Source organism: Berghia stephanieae, chromosome 3 (genome assembly GCF_034508935.2).
Source record: "Berghia stephanieae isolate SIO BIC M18660-M18661 chromosome 3, UCSD_Bste_1.3, whole genome shotgun sequence".
NCBI classification, from domain to species: Eukaryota; Metazoa; Mollusca; class Gastropoda; order Nudibranchia; family Aeolidiidae; genus Berghia; species Berghia stephanieae.
The window spans coordinates 10,538,011-10,556,568 of NC_088362.1; the positions used below are offsets into that span (position 1 = coordinate 10,538,011).

Here is an 18,558-nt window from a genome sequence, read left to right on the forward strand (position 1 = left end):
GAGCTTTATATTGCGCAATATCCACTAAATGTGCTCAAATCGCTTTACAAGGGGTCCCTGGTCAACAGCAATATTTAACATAAAGGACTGGACATGCCGCCTGTTAGGCGATATTACAATTTTTGGACAAAGACAACGCTGTTAACGGCCAGGTACTCATTTTACACCTGAATAAGGTGAGAGAATGTGAGTAAAGAGCCTTTTCCAAGGACTTAACTATGCGTCGAGCGCGAGGCTAGGACCCAGAACCTTCCGATCCGAAAGCGATTGTCATACCACAAGACCACATAGCAGCACATAGCTGCACATAGCCGCTTATTTCATTTGATAGTAAACTTGTCTTAATCCCTATTTAAAAACGTTGAATAGTAGTCCACCTCTCAATTGATCGGGGAAAGAGATGCCTCACTTGAGTTTATTACATTTTAAAATGAATTACTTTCCTGATACAAACCAGATGTCTCCCATTTTTTGCGGTATAAGTAATAACTAAATATAAAACAGATGTATCGAGTTCAAATGTGACATAGTCATTTTTCTAATGATTCTCAGCTAACCGAATAATATATTTTCATTATGTATGAAATAAAATTAAGATAAAAAGGAAACGACAATCAGAGACCTACTTATACAGTTTAAATGGATACAACGTTTTCTAACTTACTTTTACTTAATAATAATAATAATAATAAAAATAATAATAATAATAATAATAATAATGATAATAATAATAATAATAATAAAAATAATAATAATAATAATAATAATAATGAATAATAATAATAATAATAAAAATAATAATAATAATAATAATAATAATAATAATAATATGATAATAATAATAATAATAATAATAATAATAATAATAATAATAATAATAATATATACTTTATTCATCCAAAAAAATGGAAATTCGTTTACAGGTGTTTACAGATGTGGCATGCATGCATAAAAATGTATAAACACAAAGTTGAGAATCTATCGCGACAATGTATATATATATATATATATATATATATATATATATATATATATATATATATATATATATATGTGTGTGTGTGTGTGTGTGTATGTGTGTGTGTGTATGTTTGTGTGTATGCAAATGCACAAAAATGTAAAAATATTACAACCAAGAACCAATAGCAACACTTACTGCCGGTTTTGCTTATCATTTACTAACCTGCGTTTAACCAGTTAATATAAGTATGATTTCATAGTAGTTGGAAGGATTGATTGAAGTGAAAACACTGTGTTGTATTTTTAGGAAGAAACACTCGGATATAACGATATGTTAAAATAAGATGACCAGATGATAACGCATTGGGATTTTTTTTAGTTAAATATAATGAGCATAGGTATAATTGTATAGTAGTTAGCAGGTTTGATTGAAGTCAAAATACTGTGTTGTAACACTGGGATATAAGGGTATGTTAAAACTAGATGACCTGATGATAATGCTTTGGCTTTTAGATAGTGAATGTATAAGTATGATTTCATAGTATTTGCAAGGTTTGATTGACGTGAAAACACTGTGTTGTATTTTTAGGAAGAAACACTCGGATATAACGGTATGTTAAAACAAGATGACCGGATGATAACGCATTGTGTTTTAGTTAAACATAATTAACTTAGGTATAATTGTATAGTAGTTGGCAGGTTGGATTGAAGTCAAAACACTGTTGTATTTATAGAGGAAGACATATTCGGATATAACGGTATGTTAAAACAAGATGACCTGATGATAACGCATTGTTGTTTTTTTTTTTAGTTAAACATAATGAGCATATGTATAATTTGATAGTAGTTGGCAGGTTTCATTGACGTGAAAACACTGTGTTGTATTTTTAGGAAAAAACACTCGGATATAACGGTATGTTAAAACAAGATGATGATAACGCATTGTGTTTTAGTTAAACATAATTAACTTAGGTATAATTTGATAGTAGCTGGCAGATTTAATTGAAGTCAAAACTTGGACTCGGATATAATGGCATTTTAAGTCATGACAACATGTCTGGAATGCGTTGGTTTTTAGTTAGTGAAAGATAATGGGGCAAAAGTATGATTTCATAGTAGTTGGGACGTTTGATGGAAGTCAAAACATTGTCTTGTATTTTCAGGGAGAAACAACTAATTGGAGGTGATGGTATTTTGAGTCAAGATGACATGACGATAATGCATTGGTTTTTAGTTAGTGAAAGGTAATGAATGAGAAAAAGATGTGACCATTGCCATAATGGCAGGTTAACCTGGCCTAACAACACCCTATGAAGTGAAAGTGAAAGGGTGACTGGAATGAATGCAGAAGAAATTCTCGTTCCGAAATGGAATAAATAGTAACGCACATATATCTTAACCCGATATATGTTAGTTTTACTATGAGAAAATAATGATTGATTTATTCTCTAGATTACATAGTTTTAAAATTCTTGCTATATAAGTCGTCATCCATTTGCCTTTTTGAACGAGCATCTCTATAGTGTCATTGTCAATATCCATGCACTCAGCAGAAACTTGAGCCACCCGGACACTGATAACGCTTAACATTGTTTGAATTTAGTGACAAAATGAGACACTGAATCGATCCACTTGGTGGTATGATAGCGTCCTGAGAACCTATGAGTGGAAGTGTGCGCTTTATAAATGTTTAATTATTATTATTATATACTCAATAGTCTTTTAGTAATTAAGAGAAAACAATAAGGAATTTGCTACAGACTAAACATGTCCTCAAAGTTACGAGACTGTCTTTAATTTCTCTACTACATAAACAAGAGAAGAAAATAATTAAAGAGATGTGAATGCTTTTATGTTTTATTTCAATTATTTACGATGGCTTATTTCGTTTTAATGTCTAGTTTTTTTCTCGATATAATTTACAATTTGGTCTAGATATTTCGCTTTATTTTGTCTAAAGTTTGTTTCTTCGTTTCTCTTTTGCTAGTTTTATTTTCTTTCTCTATTATTTTTTTGCACGTCGTCTAGAACTGCATTGCTTTGATCAGAAGCAGTTGATCTCTCAATGTTTACAAACATACATAATTAATAAATAACAAACAATAAGAGAGATGCTTCGACGGCACGTTCTTGTATTGCGATCTACAAAGGGCAAGAATGTTAAGGTATAAACTTGATACTGATTGAACAAGCTCCACACCCAAACGGATGTATGTTTTTACAAGGTCACTTTGATACTCTTATCATGAAAGAGTAAAAATATTTTTGTTCTTTCCTTCTGTTGGCTTTTTTATTAAAAAAACATGTGCTAAAGAAATACTGCCAAAACTAATGGCTTCTACAGACTTCATGCATAATGTAAATCATATAAAGTGTGCATCTTTAATCTTTATATTAAGCATCTCCCTGATTTGCCATGCTTCGTGCACATCCCAACGCTTCATTTAATCCCCCCGTCGAGCTATATTATTATGAAACCACATCTCCACATTGAATAAAACCCTTGCTACATTATCTGCTGGTCTGCCAATCGTCAGGAATTAATTTAGATATATCTGAGTGGAGGAGGTTAATCTGGTAATGGCCATAACGCCATTGACAGGATCCAATAATCATTGTAACGATCTGACTGACTTCTTAGTGCGCTCAACTTAGCTTGGCAGTAAGGCCTTCTTGAAATTAAGATGCTCGGAGATTGTTGGTGATCTTTTTGGTTTTTGACAACTAATTTAAGGGGCAGCGTGGCTTTGCTTCCTACCCGAAAGGTACCGAATTCAATCACCCGCCGCTGCGTTGTGTGGCCTTGAGCAAGTCACCTCGCCCTAGCTCACTTTGCGTCGCTGTTCTGCGGCTGACGCCTGGGTTATTCCAGTCTTCCCTTGGAATAGACCCTAAACACAAATTTACCCTTGGAGATGAATAAATGGAATTTTAGTATTTATTTATTTTTTATTTATAATAGTGAGATCAATATTTTATGCCTAATAAAGAGTGACTTGACTATAATACACATAAATCATCTATAATCAAAGTTCACTATTTGCAGGTCTGATAACCCAATCCGTTATGGGCTCATTGTCGTAATGGAAAACTCAAATAAATATGACGCAAAATAGTGTCCATTACAACAATGTTAAACTAGCCTCATGAGTGAGTTCGGATGTCAGACCTGCATATGTGTACACATCGTCTATAGATAGTATGTGCTTGGCTAAGAAGCTCATAACATTGCCATCCGGAAGTATAGCGGACCAACACACAAAACTGTGTGTATCCATAAACGTGTATAGTCATGTTAATACAGCTCAGTGAGCATTACTCATAAAAGCGGATGTCAAAAAACAATAACAAAGACCTGAGAGACGTCATTTTCAAACTATACATAGATAGCAAGTGCTCTACCAACTGAATTATTGGTACCCCTAATTAAGAATTACTAATACAAATACACACAACTAAAACATTGTTTTTACCTTTCAACAATGGCCCATTTCAAAGGTTTTCAGAATTTGCACAGAAATGCTCTTCTGTGATAAAACGTACAACTATGTTCGTTTCATTTTAATGACATGATATGTGAAGAACTTAATAGATAATAACAAAATCAGATGATTTGATTTTGATCCACAAGTTACGGTACAGAACATTGAGCATGCACTTCTTACTCCCTTTCAAACACCATTTATTTTGTATTCTTGTCGGCGTAACCTTTCTGTTTGTTCTGTTCCTTTTTTCCGTGGAATACACCTGGCCTCCTTTCTCCTTTCCATTAGGATCGCATTCTCACCTGGAAATTCTCACGGTACAAAAAGTCCAACTGCGTTGATGATGATGTACGGAGATTACGTTTCTAAATATAGATTACAACATATCTATCTACGTATTCTACAGCATGCGCATTCTTGGGTTACATTAGACTTTCGTGCGTGAAAGTGAGAAGACGAGTTGTACTCGTATTTATTTCAGGATAGTTTTCCATATGGCATTGTTTGCTTGTTTTTTTTTAAGTTCTTTGTCTCTCAATTTTATTACCTTGCTATCTTTTTGTACCCGGTTGTACATACGTTGCGGTTTTGTGATAATGGTGCGGCTATGTGGTCTAGTGGTATGACACTCGCTTTCGGATTGGAAGGTCCTGGATGGATTCGAACCTCGCTCGGCGCATATAGTTGAGCCCTTGGAAAAGGCTCTTTACTCACTTTCTCTCACCGTACTCAGGTGTAAAATGAGTCAACAGCATTGTCCCTGTCCGAAAAAAATGGTAATATGGCCTAACAGGCGTCATGTCATGTCCTACGTGCTTAGTGTTGCTGTTGGCCAAGTACCCTTTGTAAAGCGCTTTAAGCACGTTTAGTGGATATTGCGCTATATAAATGCTCTAGTTTTTTTGTTTTTTTTTTTTTGGAGGGGTTTTTGGGGGGGTTTTTATTGATGCTATGCATTTATGTAATATACTCACAAGACCCGCCAGGCAAACGAACCAACATACAAAACTACGTTTAACCTTGAACCCACGTTTATAATCTGATTTATAACAGTTAGAAAGAACTAATCATAAAACTTGCTGTATAAAAACAATACAAAGAGCTGAGTAAGGTCAACCTCCTATATTCTACAGCACTCAGCAAGTCCAGTCTGTGAGTTTCTATGTAAGAGGTTGAAACTTGTATCCTTTGAAAGATTAAGATTCGGATTTTCTCACCTTACCAAATTGAATGAATACTGAATTGAATATAATGAATACTTTGGGAACTTTGTTTTCTTTGTCGAACAAAAACAAAAGAATGAAATTCCGCAATGTAGTGAGTAGGAAAGTGCCAGAAGACAAAAGAGAATAAAAATTTCGCGGCGGCGATGTGGGCTCGAACGCCGCGACTTTACTGGTACGACAACTCCGCTTGGCTAGTTCATACGGTAGAGTCGCGGTCTCCTCGGCCAGGCGGAGTAGTTGTCGTACCAGTAAGGTCATTGGTTCGAGCCCCCATCGCCGCCACGAAATTTGTATTTTCTATTGTCTTCCGGTACATTCCTACGTTATATATATATATAAGTGTGTGTGTATATATATTTCAAACGTACAAACACACACACACAGACACAGAGAGAGAGAGAGAGAGAGAGAGAGAGAGAGAGAGAGAGAGAGAGAGACAGACAGATAGTGAGAAGCGAGAGAGAGAATAAATAAAATGTAATTACAAAATACAAAGGCAGCTGCTGCCATATGTCATCTTGCTGGCTTTTAATACAAGGCATTGCAGCAAGATACGGTACATTATGCATTTGGAGTGCACTTAATACGTGCACCCAAATACGGCTCGAATACCACATGTTGATTCCCTGGAAATGCTCTTTATTCACGTTATAAGTACTGGTAGCAGTCTGGTGTCTCGGAGTTATAGCGCTATATAAGTTTTCAGCATTATCATATTATTATTATTTTCTGTAACAGCGCATCACATGCGTCATCTCTCGTTCAAAATGTTAAGTTTTGATGTTGGATTGGCCCCCATTGTAAAGTGCTTTGAGCATATTCAGTGCTATATAACAGCTCGAGTTATTTTGTTGGTTTTGTTGTCTTTTTTTTTTTTTTTTTTTTTTTTTTGGGGGGGGGGGGGGGGGGGCTGTTGTCATGAGATTCGTCTGGAAACTATGTAACATATCTAAGATAATCAGTAGAAAAATAACGACCGCCTTTTCCTTGCCAGGTCATACATTTCTTTGTCATTACAGAATGTCAAATTTAAATAGACCAGACACTTTACAACTTAACAACAACCCCTGGTGCTATAATTGGAATGGACACATGAGACTAGAACCGACAGTACGGGGTTAGTGACCTAATATTTATTAGTGAAAAGATTGTGGAGAAGACACCCAGTATATTTAGCATCTTAAATCATCCTTTATATAAACATCTATATAGAGAATATAAAAATTAAAATTTAAATTGAGCTTTTATATAGCGCAGTATCCACTAAAATGTGCTCAAAGCGCTTTACAAGTGGTCCCTGGTCAACAGCAACATTTAACATGTAGGACGGGACATGACGCCTATCAGGCGATATTACAATTTTTCGGACAAAGACAACGCTGTTAACGGCCAGGTACTCATTTTACACCTGAGTACGGTGAGAGAATGTGAGTAAAGAGCCTTTTCCAAGGACTCAACTATGCGCCAAGCGAGGCTCGAACCCAGGACCTTCCGATCCGAAAGCGAGTGTCATACCACTAGACCACATAGCCGCACTGGTATCCAATATCCAATGGATTTACCATTATTTACCATTCTCAGTGCATGTCATAATACTTCATTTCGTCTAACCTTTGCCGATTTCTAACCCTACAAGAAATGGGGAAGCATATTCCCATTTTATATAGTACTAGCCGCCTGTAAGGCGTCCTTTCTTGTATACCACCCTTATAATATCCATCTCTGCCTATATAGTCAGATTCACGCCTTAGTGCTCTGTTTAAAAAATCATTTAATTTTAAAAAGTTGATTGAGGGTCTGAAGTTTTTCTGTATCAAAGGCAATACCAGTATTTTTGTATCTAGTTAGTTTCACATCATTTTTTTTGTAAACGACTTATTGCAATGCCAAGCTGCTTTTTGATACTTTTTTTTCTTGCGCCCAACTAGCTAATCTTGTCAAACGTGTGTAGAACCTATCCTTTGCTGTTCAATTTTAAGAAATATTTTTTTTTTAAAACACATAAAGTCATTGTTTTCATCTCAAGTGATTTTTTTCTTTAGTGTCAATCTAAAAAAAAAAAGACATAGGCAATCGCAAGCCAGTGAGTTATAGTAGTTAACCCCGGATTAGTGACGCATGCAAATGAGGGAGAATACTTATCTTTCTAATGTTTAACATATTTTTTTAAAATTTAATTTTTATTTTCGATGACTACTATGTTACGAGTGTGCATCTGTGTGAGTGTGTCTATGTCAATATTGTATTGTTATAAATGTGTAACCAAATGACAAATCGCCACACACACACACACACACACACACACAGAGAGAGAGAGAGAGAGAGAGAGAGAGAGAGAGAGAGAGAGAGAGAGAGAGAGAAGCCTTGTTCAAACTTTCTCCATTATTCTAACTATTTGAAAGCCTCCCATTTATTGTCCGAGATGTATCCGGATCTTAATTTATATGCAAGAAATTAGTTATAAAAAAGATTAATAAATTGAGTGAAATAATACATGCGACTATACTACATAACGATGGTCGGCGGATCAAACCTCTGAAGATTCGATTTTCATGATCGGCGGATCAGACCTCTGATTGGTAAAAATCGAGATTTCAGATTTTTGATACGCCTACCATCGATAAGATGGTTGACAAATTTCACATAGGAAAACGTGGATATTAAAAACAACAACAACAATGAAACAACACAACTTGAGAATAAAGATCACCATTAGAAGATTTACTCTAGATAATATAAAACCAACAATTGAGCTGGAATTTCAAATGGTTAATGTCACTTTTTGTTACTACCGATTATATACAGTAAAAGCAATATGTAATTTTTAAAACAGAAACAAAACACATAGACGTCTAATATGCAAACTCAGCTGCTTAGATTTAATTACAATGGTGACAATTTCCCCCGTGAATTCGATGAATTAAAAAAAAATATCGCTAAACAAATGTTATCCTAAAAATGCTTCTCCGTGTAGCGAAGGGACAGCGTGGCTCAGTGTTACGGCACGGTCTTTGCTTCGTACCCGAAAGGTCGTACCGAGTTCAATTACCCGCCGCTGCACTGTGTGGCGTTGAGCAAGTCACCTCGCCCTAGCTCAATTTGCGGCGCTGCTCTGCGGCTGACGCCTGGGTTATTCCAGTGTTCCTTTAGAATAGACCCTAACGACAAATTTCCCCTTGGGGATGAATAAAGAAAATTTATTTTATTTTTATATATTTATGAACATCGACCAAGCAAGTGTTAGGAGCAGAAGACACATCAATATTTATTCCGGAATGTTATTACGGTGTAGCCATAGCTCAGCGACCTAAACATCCAATCATTCTAATTTGAATGGGAGCGATCTAGATTACCTTTCCATGTGCTCGATGTCATTGGTCACATTGGAATACGTTCTCAAAATGACCCACATAATGAAAAGTGTTTACAGTTTGAGAAATTTCCAACATCGCAGTTGGTCAATTTGCTCGGCGTGACTCATGGGTATGTTTACAACTTTCATAAACACAGCAGCGTGTTTACATTTATTGAGAAATGTCCAATCGTTGTGCAGCAACAAATCACGTGATCGATGACCAGCTTGGACGAAAACATGAATATAGATCGCTCCCATTGAGTGGAGAAAAAATAATATAAACGAACTTCACATTAAGAATTACAGGAAGTACCACAACATGAAACCAGCCATTACGAGTTATTCTATGATAACATAATCTTGTCACTTTTATGATCTACGTCAGATAACTTGATATAAATTCTCAAATTATACTCTTTATCAAAGTCTTTATTACCTACATATATAAGGTTTGACGATAAAGATAATTTTATTTCCCCACCTGACTCTCAGATAGTACGTTTGATTTATCTGTACATCTTTCTTTTCTACCTTTTACTATAATATTACTTATCGAGTTTATTGCTTGCTATCAAACATTTTGTATATTTACAAAAATATATTTTTAACCATGATTATAAGAATAATAGAAAAGTTTAGGAGAGGCAAAATGTTCAAATTGATAATATTATATGAACATCCCTTTAATATCATTATATTATTATAATTGTTTATGATAATAAATAAATCTAAGACTTAACAAGTAGAAAGTTTTTTTATGTGTTGTTTTGTCTCTGTGTGTGTGTGTGGGGGGGGGGGGGGGGGTTGGACTTATTTTCATAATATCATATACAATTGCCCTCGGACCTATAGGTTCCATGTTCAAATTCCGCTATGAAAGGCGCAAAGTTGTGTTCCTGGAAAGACTCATTCTTTCACCGTACTCTGGTGTAAAATCAGTACCTGGTCTGTAACAGCGCTATAGCGCCTTAAAAGCGATACGTCTCGTCGATGTAAAGTGATGCTATTATTGCTTGGGACCACTTGTAAACCGATTTGAGCTCATTTAGTTTATATTGCGCTATGGAACGATTTTAAACTCAAGTCCTGGCTTGGCTTGACCGTCGATGTTTATCATGATAAAGGCCACCAGGATCAAACTTTTCACATTTACATCTTAAGTACAAAAGGACCTCAATTATTTATCCAGAAAATATTCTCACTGGATTGCTTTGCCCGTCCTATTTGTAAGCACATGCGCCAATGGACTCGTGAGATGCATTGACTCAAAGCCTTCTATATAGATAGTATGCGCTTGGCTAAGAAAATCATAACATTGCCACCGGAAGTATAACGGACCAACACACAAAACTGTGTGTATCCATGAACGTTTATAGTCGGGATAATACAGTTCAGTGAGCATTACTCATAAACGCGGATGCAAAAAAAAACATCAACAAAGACCTGAGTGACGTCATCTTCGAACTACCAGGCGAGGAGGCTTAAATAGAAGTGCCAATCCTACCGACCTATCAGGCCGACTTTTCCGTTCGTTGTTTTGCATTTAATTCGAGCTTAATGTTTACAAAGACATTTATCAATCAATGATTTTTAAATAACATTCTGGTATAAGTATAATATTTCAGTTTCAAGCTTGAAAAGGAAAAATAGCTGAGGAATTATTTTTCATCTACGCTTCCCTATTTGAGACTACTCTACTAAAAAGGATACACTGACTGCGTGATTTGGTCAATTTGAAATCATTGCGCACCGCCTTTTCCAATATGTGCCTATATAGAAGGCCTTGATTGACTGAAAACACTTTCACGGTATTCAAACACTTAGCTTTTTTTTACCCGTTGTCTGTGAATGAATGAACCGACAGCCGGTCGTCGGCATCTATTTAACGCCATGACATGTCAAGCAAGACAGGTGTTCAGGAAGATGAAACGTCGAACAATATATCAGTCGACATGAAGAAAATTAAATAATAGAATTATATGGTTGTAATAAAACAAGCAACATATAATAACAATGTGGAATTGAATGTAAGCTTCAATTTGATTTATACGAAAACAGATAAAATGGACGTTTCGGGTTTCCCCTTTATCAACAAAACAGGATGAATGAAATACTACAGACGACTGAGACATTATCTAATTCGTCTGTAGTGTTTAATTCATCCTGTTTTGTTGATAAAGGGGAAACTCGAAACGTCCATTTTATCTGTTTTTGTATATTAAATTGAAGCTTACATTCAATTTCAGATTGATATTTATTTCTTCGAGCTTCAAGCAGCAACATTTACATTAATATAACAAGCGTAAATTCTAATTGATTTGAATCAACAATCAAGTTGGCATTTTCCTAAACATGTTTCATTAAAATGTAGAAACATATTTCCGACTTCCACAAAAGTGACAATAAATATTATTGCGTTTCTATTATTTTAACAGCCCCTCACTTCTTTGTTCCTATAAAAAAATGTTTCGTCTATTATGAATGTGCATGTTTTAGTGCAAATAATGTTTGTGTGTGTGTGTGTGTGTGTGTGTGTGTGTATGTTGTGAGAGTATGTGTGAGCGCGCTTGTATAAATGGGTGTGTGTATAATAATGTTTATAATGATGTTTTACAATTTTGTGCGCCTCGAGCTGTTTTGTCAACGGGGATGGGCGCTATACAAATAAACGTTATTATTATTATTATTATTATTATTATTATTATTATTATTATTATTATTATTATTATTATTATTATTATTATTATTATCATTATTATTATTATTATTATTTTATATTATTATTATTATTATTATTATTATTATTATTATTATTATTATTATTATTATTACAGTCCAGATAATAAGTAATCACTGACCTACCGATGATGTCGTAGGCAATCAAATGATTTATTGTGTTATAATCCATTCAATTTTACTATTTTATCTTGTATTCTCTAAGTTTCTTATTTTATGAGAAAAGGGTGTTATAATACGATTTTTATATAAATTCGGTAATTTCTTAACCTCGAGGAAAGAAGTTGTAGATTTGATCTTTCGTTCTCTCGGGTCAACATAATTCCCTCTATCGGTCGAAAATCGTATAATATTATGCCTTGTAGAAAACGATAGGGCTACCTGAAGCCTGTGATCGTGAAAATACTAACGAAAGAGTGAAAATGGACAGACTTCGTATGGGAACAATACAGACAATGGACGTTTCGGGTACAAACCCTTCGTTAGCACAACAATACACAAATCAACGTGGAAAACATATAATATAAAATACAATAATTATTTTGTATTATTAAGTTAACCAAGACTTATATTATAAGTAAATAGCGACGTGTATGTACATATATCTGCATGCCTGGTAAACAACGTTTTATGGACTCACTGTTGTTATAGAATTACTCTCAAACCAACGAAAAAATATTGTCCATTTTAACAATATTAAATCAGGCCTATAATGGCGTTCGAATATCAGACCGAAATTATACCAGCACGTTTTGTTTGTTTTTTAACGAAAATTAGAATATTCTACATTCAATCCCCCCCCCCCCCCCCCCCCCTCCCCACGCCAAACTACTGTACTGAAGAAGTAGGTCACAAATTGAGAAGATAAAAAAGCATCCATTTATATCTGGCACATCATACAGTCAAGGCCAAATCCGACTGAATAGGATTCTAGGATGTATCCATATCTCATATCACACTGACCATGAGCTCAATTGTAAATAACCTGGCAGTTAAGAGCTAAGAGTTAAGAGTGCGTTGGTCGGCAATAAATCTCGGTTATCGCAATGCTTTCACACCCTTGACAAGCACGTTGTCTGACAGCCAAACATTAGAAGATAGACGAGACATATGATGACAAGTGGTGTTCCAAAACTCGTTATGTCGATTATTCAAACATTTAAAGATGTCCCCTCAACATGTTTAGTTGAATTGGGAAAAAGCCTAATCTAAGTATCAATTGAAACAAAAAAACTACTTCAATTGATACCAAATTGAGATTCGGTCACAATTGAAATAAAGAACACAAAGAGAGATTTTTCAAGGGGGAAATCTTAAATGTCTATAAATATGAATAACTGAGATGATGGCGAGCCTTAGAAAAGTACCCATCCCATAGATTATGAATGGATCCTTTCTCACCCGTAATCTAATTCCTAAACCCATTTCGTGATAGAAAGAATTGACTTCTCGTGTTTCGGAGTTTTTGGGGGTTTTTTTTACACATATCGTTGAAAGTCTTCTTTTTTTTACAACTGTCTATCGCGCAGTAAAAAAAAAAATAATGTGAATATTTATAAAGATAGCGCATTTCCACGTACTTGTCATGCTCAATGCGTTTTATAATATTTCATTTAATCAAACAGCAGGCCATGTCTATTTCATACAGTACCAGTCGCATGTTGTTTTTTTTTTTGTGTGTACTAAGTACGGTATGGAAATCAACACAGATAAATCGCAGATTCTAGTCAAAAGCCGAGGCGATGCCAATGCTAATTTCACCCTAAATGGCGAGACGCTGCAACAGGCTATCTACAACCTTCAAATATCTTGGCCGAGGATGGAATGAGTGGAACAAAAAGTCAAATCAAGTATAGGCATGACGACGGCGGTAATGGCGAGACTCAACAAAATATTGGAAAAGCCAGATGAGCTTTCAATCAAAATGTAGACTGCACAGGTCATTTGTACTATATATGACCCGCCGTCTCGAAACGGTATTACGTCGAGATGAATAGGACCTAAAAAAGTAAATTTAGAACTAAAATAAAGAAAACTCCGAGTCTATTGCAATAAAGAATTAGTATTTATTCTATAGAATAACGGGAAGAAACAAACCCCAAATTTCATGTTTGTGGTTATTGATTGGATTTTTAGCACCTTGTTCATCCCGACATAATATCGTTTTGAAACGGTGGGTCACATATGTGCTACTATGTGGTTATGAAGCCTGGACAATGAAAGCGGAAACAAGGGGGGAATCAATGTGCTCGAGAGGAAGAGTTACAGGAAAGTCCTACGAGTATCATATCTGGAACACAAAACTAATAAGGATGATCTTGAAGATGTGGAAAAGCTAGCAGGAAGACAGGATGACCCATTGCTTGCAATGGTTAAAAGATGAAAACTTGCATGGTTTGGACATCTGGTCAGACATGGCAGCTTGTGAAAAACATTTATGCAAGGTACGGTGGAAGGTCAAAGAAGAAGATGAAGACGAAGGACATTGTGACTGGATGACATCAAAGAATGGAAAGGGTTGACGCTGTATGAGCTGATAAAGAAAGCCAATCACCGAGATCTTTATTTATGTATTTATTTATCTATTCATTTATTTGTTTGTTTGTTTCTTTAGTTATTTATCCATTAATTTATTTATCTTTTAAACTTTAAATTGTCATGTGGATATAATTGTTTCCATTAATTTCATGATTTTGTAGACTGGTTTGTCAATGTTGACCAGTGAAATGCATGACATCTGAAACAATGTAAAATCATAATTTATCAGAGAATAATTTATGCTTATTAACGTTGTTGCTTTCATGATTATTTTTGTCATTAATATTTCATTGTACTATGAACTTTGTACATTTATGATTCATTCGATATTGACCAGTTTTCAATTACCAGTATTCTATGATTGTATTTTTCGATTTTGCTGTATTGATACATTTTCCTGACATTCAAAGTTGTGTAAAACTGTCTGTGAATGATACAATGAAAGCTATATGAGATTTTGTAATTATAAACTATTGTATAAGGCATTTATAGGATAATTCCTTGTAAGCCTTTAGTAAGATAAGATAAGATATATGGCAACGTTTTGTGAAAGTTGCATCCCTTAAGTCCGACCATCCAGTCATGGGAATGAGCCGCCTCTTAAACTATCGGTCAACGCCTATAGCCAGGTATTCATTCACATATGAGTTGAGTTGACACAACTTGGGGACCAGAATTTTCCACAATCTCTGACACCCATCATCCCCACAGACCACGCTTAATATCACTTGAGATTTGTGACAAGACGAGTAATTGTTACGCTGAGCCATCTTCAGGACATAACGCCTAGTTTAGTATTAGACTCAACTTTGAAATCATTTGCTAGAAAGTGGCATAATTGTAGAGCTACAGTTTTTCAACTCAAACTGGCTGAGATCGTAGCCATCGTTATGTTATAGCCTGACACTGAAATCCAAAAGGACTGGCAGTTTGACGTCATTAATTGGTTTTTGCACCGCCTAGTGAGTTGTCGTTAGTAGAGCTCATAGAAACAAGTTATTTCATTGGTTGAACTATTGAATACAACTCACGATTTGTTTTCTTTTGTGGCAAAAGACTGGCTTTTTGACGTCATGTTTTGGTCAGGTCAGTCCATAACTTTACGAAGGCCGCGCTGAGATCCATTCTGTATTGTAAAAGGTTATTTCTTCTAACAGAATGTTCGTTTGGATACACTTGGGTTGGGCAGATGTGTTTATTTAACTGTGCTGAAGGTAAAGACAACGTCATCTTAACACTTAATGTCATTGACGCAGGACATCGCTTAGGTGGTCCTTTAAAGTTTGGTTCTTAAAATCACTGTTATTTATGATATATTACTGGAATGTGTACACAATTAAAGTAATGAAGGCGAGAAAGTAATTTCAACGCAATCACTTTGAATCTATTCATTGGTATAATGCTATATATTATAGTAAACCACTTTATCTCTAACTCCTACCAAACCAATCCTCTCAATAATTAGTCATTATAATGTCTTTCGTTTCTTGCTCTGCGCAAATTATGATTTTTATAAACAGTTCATTATTTACGGCAGTTGATTGAAGGAGTTAGAGACAATAAGCGAGTGTGGTGAAAATTGTAATTATAGTTATCATCGTGTACCAAAATTGTTATGGGATCATTGTTGTAATGGAAATAGATTGAAACAGATGCAAAATATCTTTCATTATAACAATGTTAAAACAAGCCGACACTTGTGCGGCTATGTGGTCTTGTGGTATGACAATCGCTTTCGGATCGGAAGGTCCTGGGCTCGAGCCTCGCTCGGCGCATAGTTGAGTCCTTGGAAAAGGCTCTCAACTCACATTTTCTCACCGTACTCAGGTGTAAAATGAGTACCTGGTCGTTGACAGCGTTGTCTCTGTCCGAAAAAATTGTAATTTCGCCTAACAGGCGTTATGTCCCGTCTTACATGTTGCATGTTGCTGTTGGCCAGGGACCCCTTGTAAAGCGCGTTGAGTACGTTTAGTGGATATTGCGCTATATAAAAGCTCAATTTTTAATTATTTATTTTTATTTCGGTAATCGGAGCTGCAACTCACTGCAAGTATGTGCACATAGGCTAGATAAATATCTTTTTAAAATTAAAGCAAAACACAAGGTGTTAATAAAAGTAAGCGATTTGTTTGTTTAATTGGTATTTCCGATAATGTTTTAATAAATTGTGTTAACATCAGGAATTGATGCGTAAAATAGATAGGCTAGAATTACTTCCAAATTTTGGCGGAGAACTATCGTAGTTTCAAGATGAGAAAGAAAAATCAATTGTTTTAAAGTTCACATTCTCCTCCTCCTCCCCCTCCTCCTCCTCCTCCTCCTCCTCCTCCTCCTCCTCCTCCTCCTCCTCCTCCTTCTCCTCCTCCTCCTCCTCCTACTCCTTTTGCTTCTTCTTCTTTCTTCTTCTTCTTCTTCTTCTTCTTCTTCTTCTTCTTCTTCTTCTTCTTCTTCTTCTTCTTCTTCTTCTTCTTCTTCTTCTTCTTCTTTTCTTCTTCTTCTTCTTCTTCTTCTTCTTCTTCTTGTACTTCTTCTTCTTCTTCTTCTTGTTCTTCTTCTTGTTCTTCTTCTTGTTTCTTCTTCTTCTTCTTCTTCTTCTTCTTCTTGTTCTTCTTCTTCTTCTTCTTCTTCTTCTTCTTCTTCTTCTTCTTCTTCTTCTTCTTCTTCTTCTCCTTCTTCTTCTTCTTCTTCTTCTTCTTCTTCTTCTTCTTCTTCTTCTTCTTCTTCTTCTTCTTCTTCTTCTTCTTCTTCTTCTTCTTCTTCTCTTCTTCTTCTTCTTCTTCTTCTTCTTCCTCTTCTTCTTCTTCTCACCTTCTCCTCCTCCTCTTCCTCCTCTTCCTGCTTTCTCTTCTTCTTCTTCATCTTCTTCTTCTTCTTCTTCTTCTTCTTCTTCTTCTTCTTCTTCTTCTTCTTTCTTCTTCTTCTTCTTCTTCTTCTTCCTTCTTCCTCTTCTTCTTTTTCTCACCTTGCTCCTCCTCCTCTTTCTCCTCCTCCTGCTTTCTTCTTCTTCTTCTCTTCTTCTTCTTCTTCTTCTTCTTCTTCTTCTTCTTCTACTACTACTACTACTACTACTACTACTACTACTACTACTACTACTACTACTACTACTACTATTACTACTACTACTACTACTACTACTACTACTACTACTACTACTACTACTACTACTACTACTACTACTACTACTACTACTGCTACTATTCTTATTCATCACCACCCGCTTCTTCTTCCTCTTTTCCTAGATTTGTAATTGTATTTGCTTGTATTATATTATAAATGTTTTTGCACAATTCTGTCATGTTTGTATACAATCGCCAAAGGGGCTTACGGGTTGACAGTGACGTGTTTTCAAATGATTTTATCACATTGGAATTTGTTATTACAAGAGGGGTGGTGGGGGGGGGGGGGAGTCTCACTGATTCATTATACGTCCTTTGTTATCAATCCCCACTGTTATGTCTGTATTGTCTTGCATATCTTTATGTTGTCTTGGCTTAAGTGCGGCTATGTGGTCTCATGGTATGACACTCGCTTTCGGATCGGAAAGTCCTGGGTTCGAGCCTCTCGCTCGGCGCATAGTTGAGTCCATGGAAAAGGCTCTTTATTCACATTCTCTCACCGTACTCAGGTGTAAAATGAGTACCTGGCCGTAAAAACAGCGTTGTCTTTGTCCGAAAAATTGTAATATCGCCTAACAGGCGTCATGTCCCGTCCTACATGTTAAATGTTGTTGTTGACCAGGGACCTCTTGTAAAGCGTTTTGAGCACATTTAGTGGATATTGCCCTATATAAAAGCTCATTTTAAAATATTTTTTTTAAAAATCTGAATCAACAGGGGACAAAAGTGTGATGTGTCAAAAGATGGGTTCCTATCTCATTGGAAGTGTCTAACCACACTCCCGGAGGACTAATCACATACCTTGTGTAATTGATTTTCTGGTTTCAGTGTGATTGCATCTTATTTCTCCGTCTAAATACATGATAATCATCTATAAAGATTATCCATTCTTGCTCTTTTACTTCGCGTAATCCTATGGTCTTGCGACTAGAATAATTATGCCACCTTAACATTTTTTAAAAATTGAGTTTTATATAGCACAATATCCACTATATGTGCTCAAAGCGCTTTACAATGGGTCCCTGGTCAACAGCAACATTTATGTAGGACGGACTTAACGCCTGTTAGGCGATATTACAATTTTTCGGACAAAGACAACGCTGTTAACGACCAGGTACTCATTTTACACCTGAGTACGGTGA

General features: G+C 35.6%; 1 protein-coding gene across 1 annotated transcript in view; it reads right to left on the reverse strand.

The window, feature by feature from the left end:
* The window catches only part of LOC144969461 (ras-related and estrogen-regulated growth inhibitor-like), a 69,488-nt gene that overhangs the window by 13,749 nt on the left and 37,181 nt on the right, over nt 1–18,558 (reverse strand). The window lies entirely within an intron of this gene.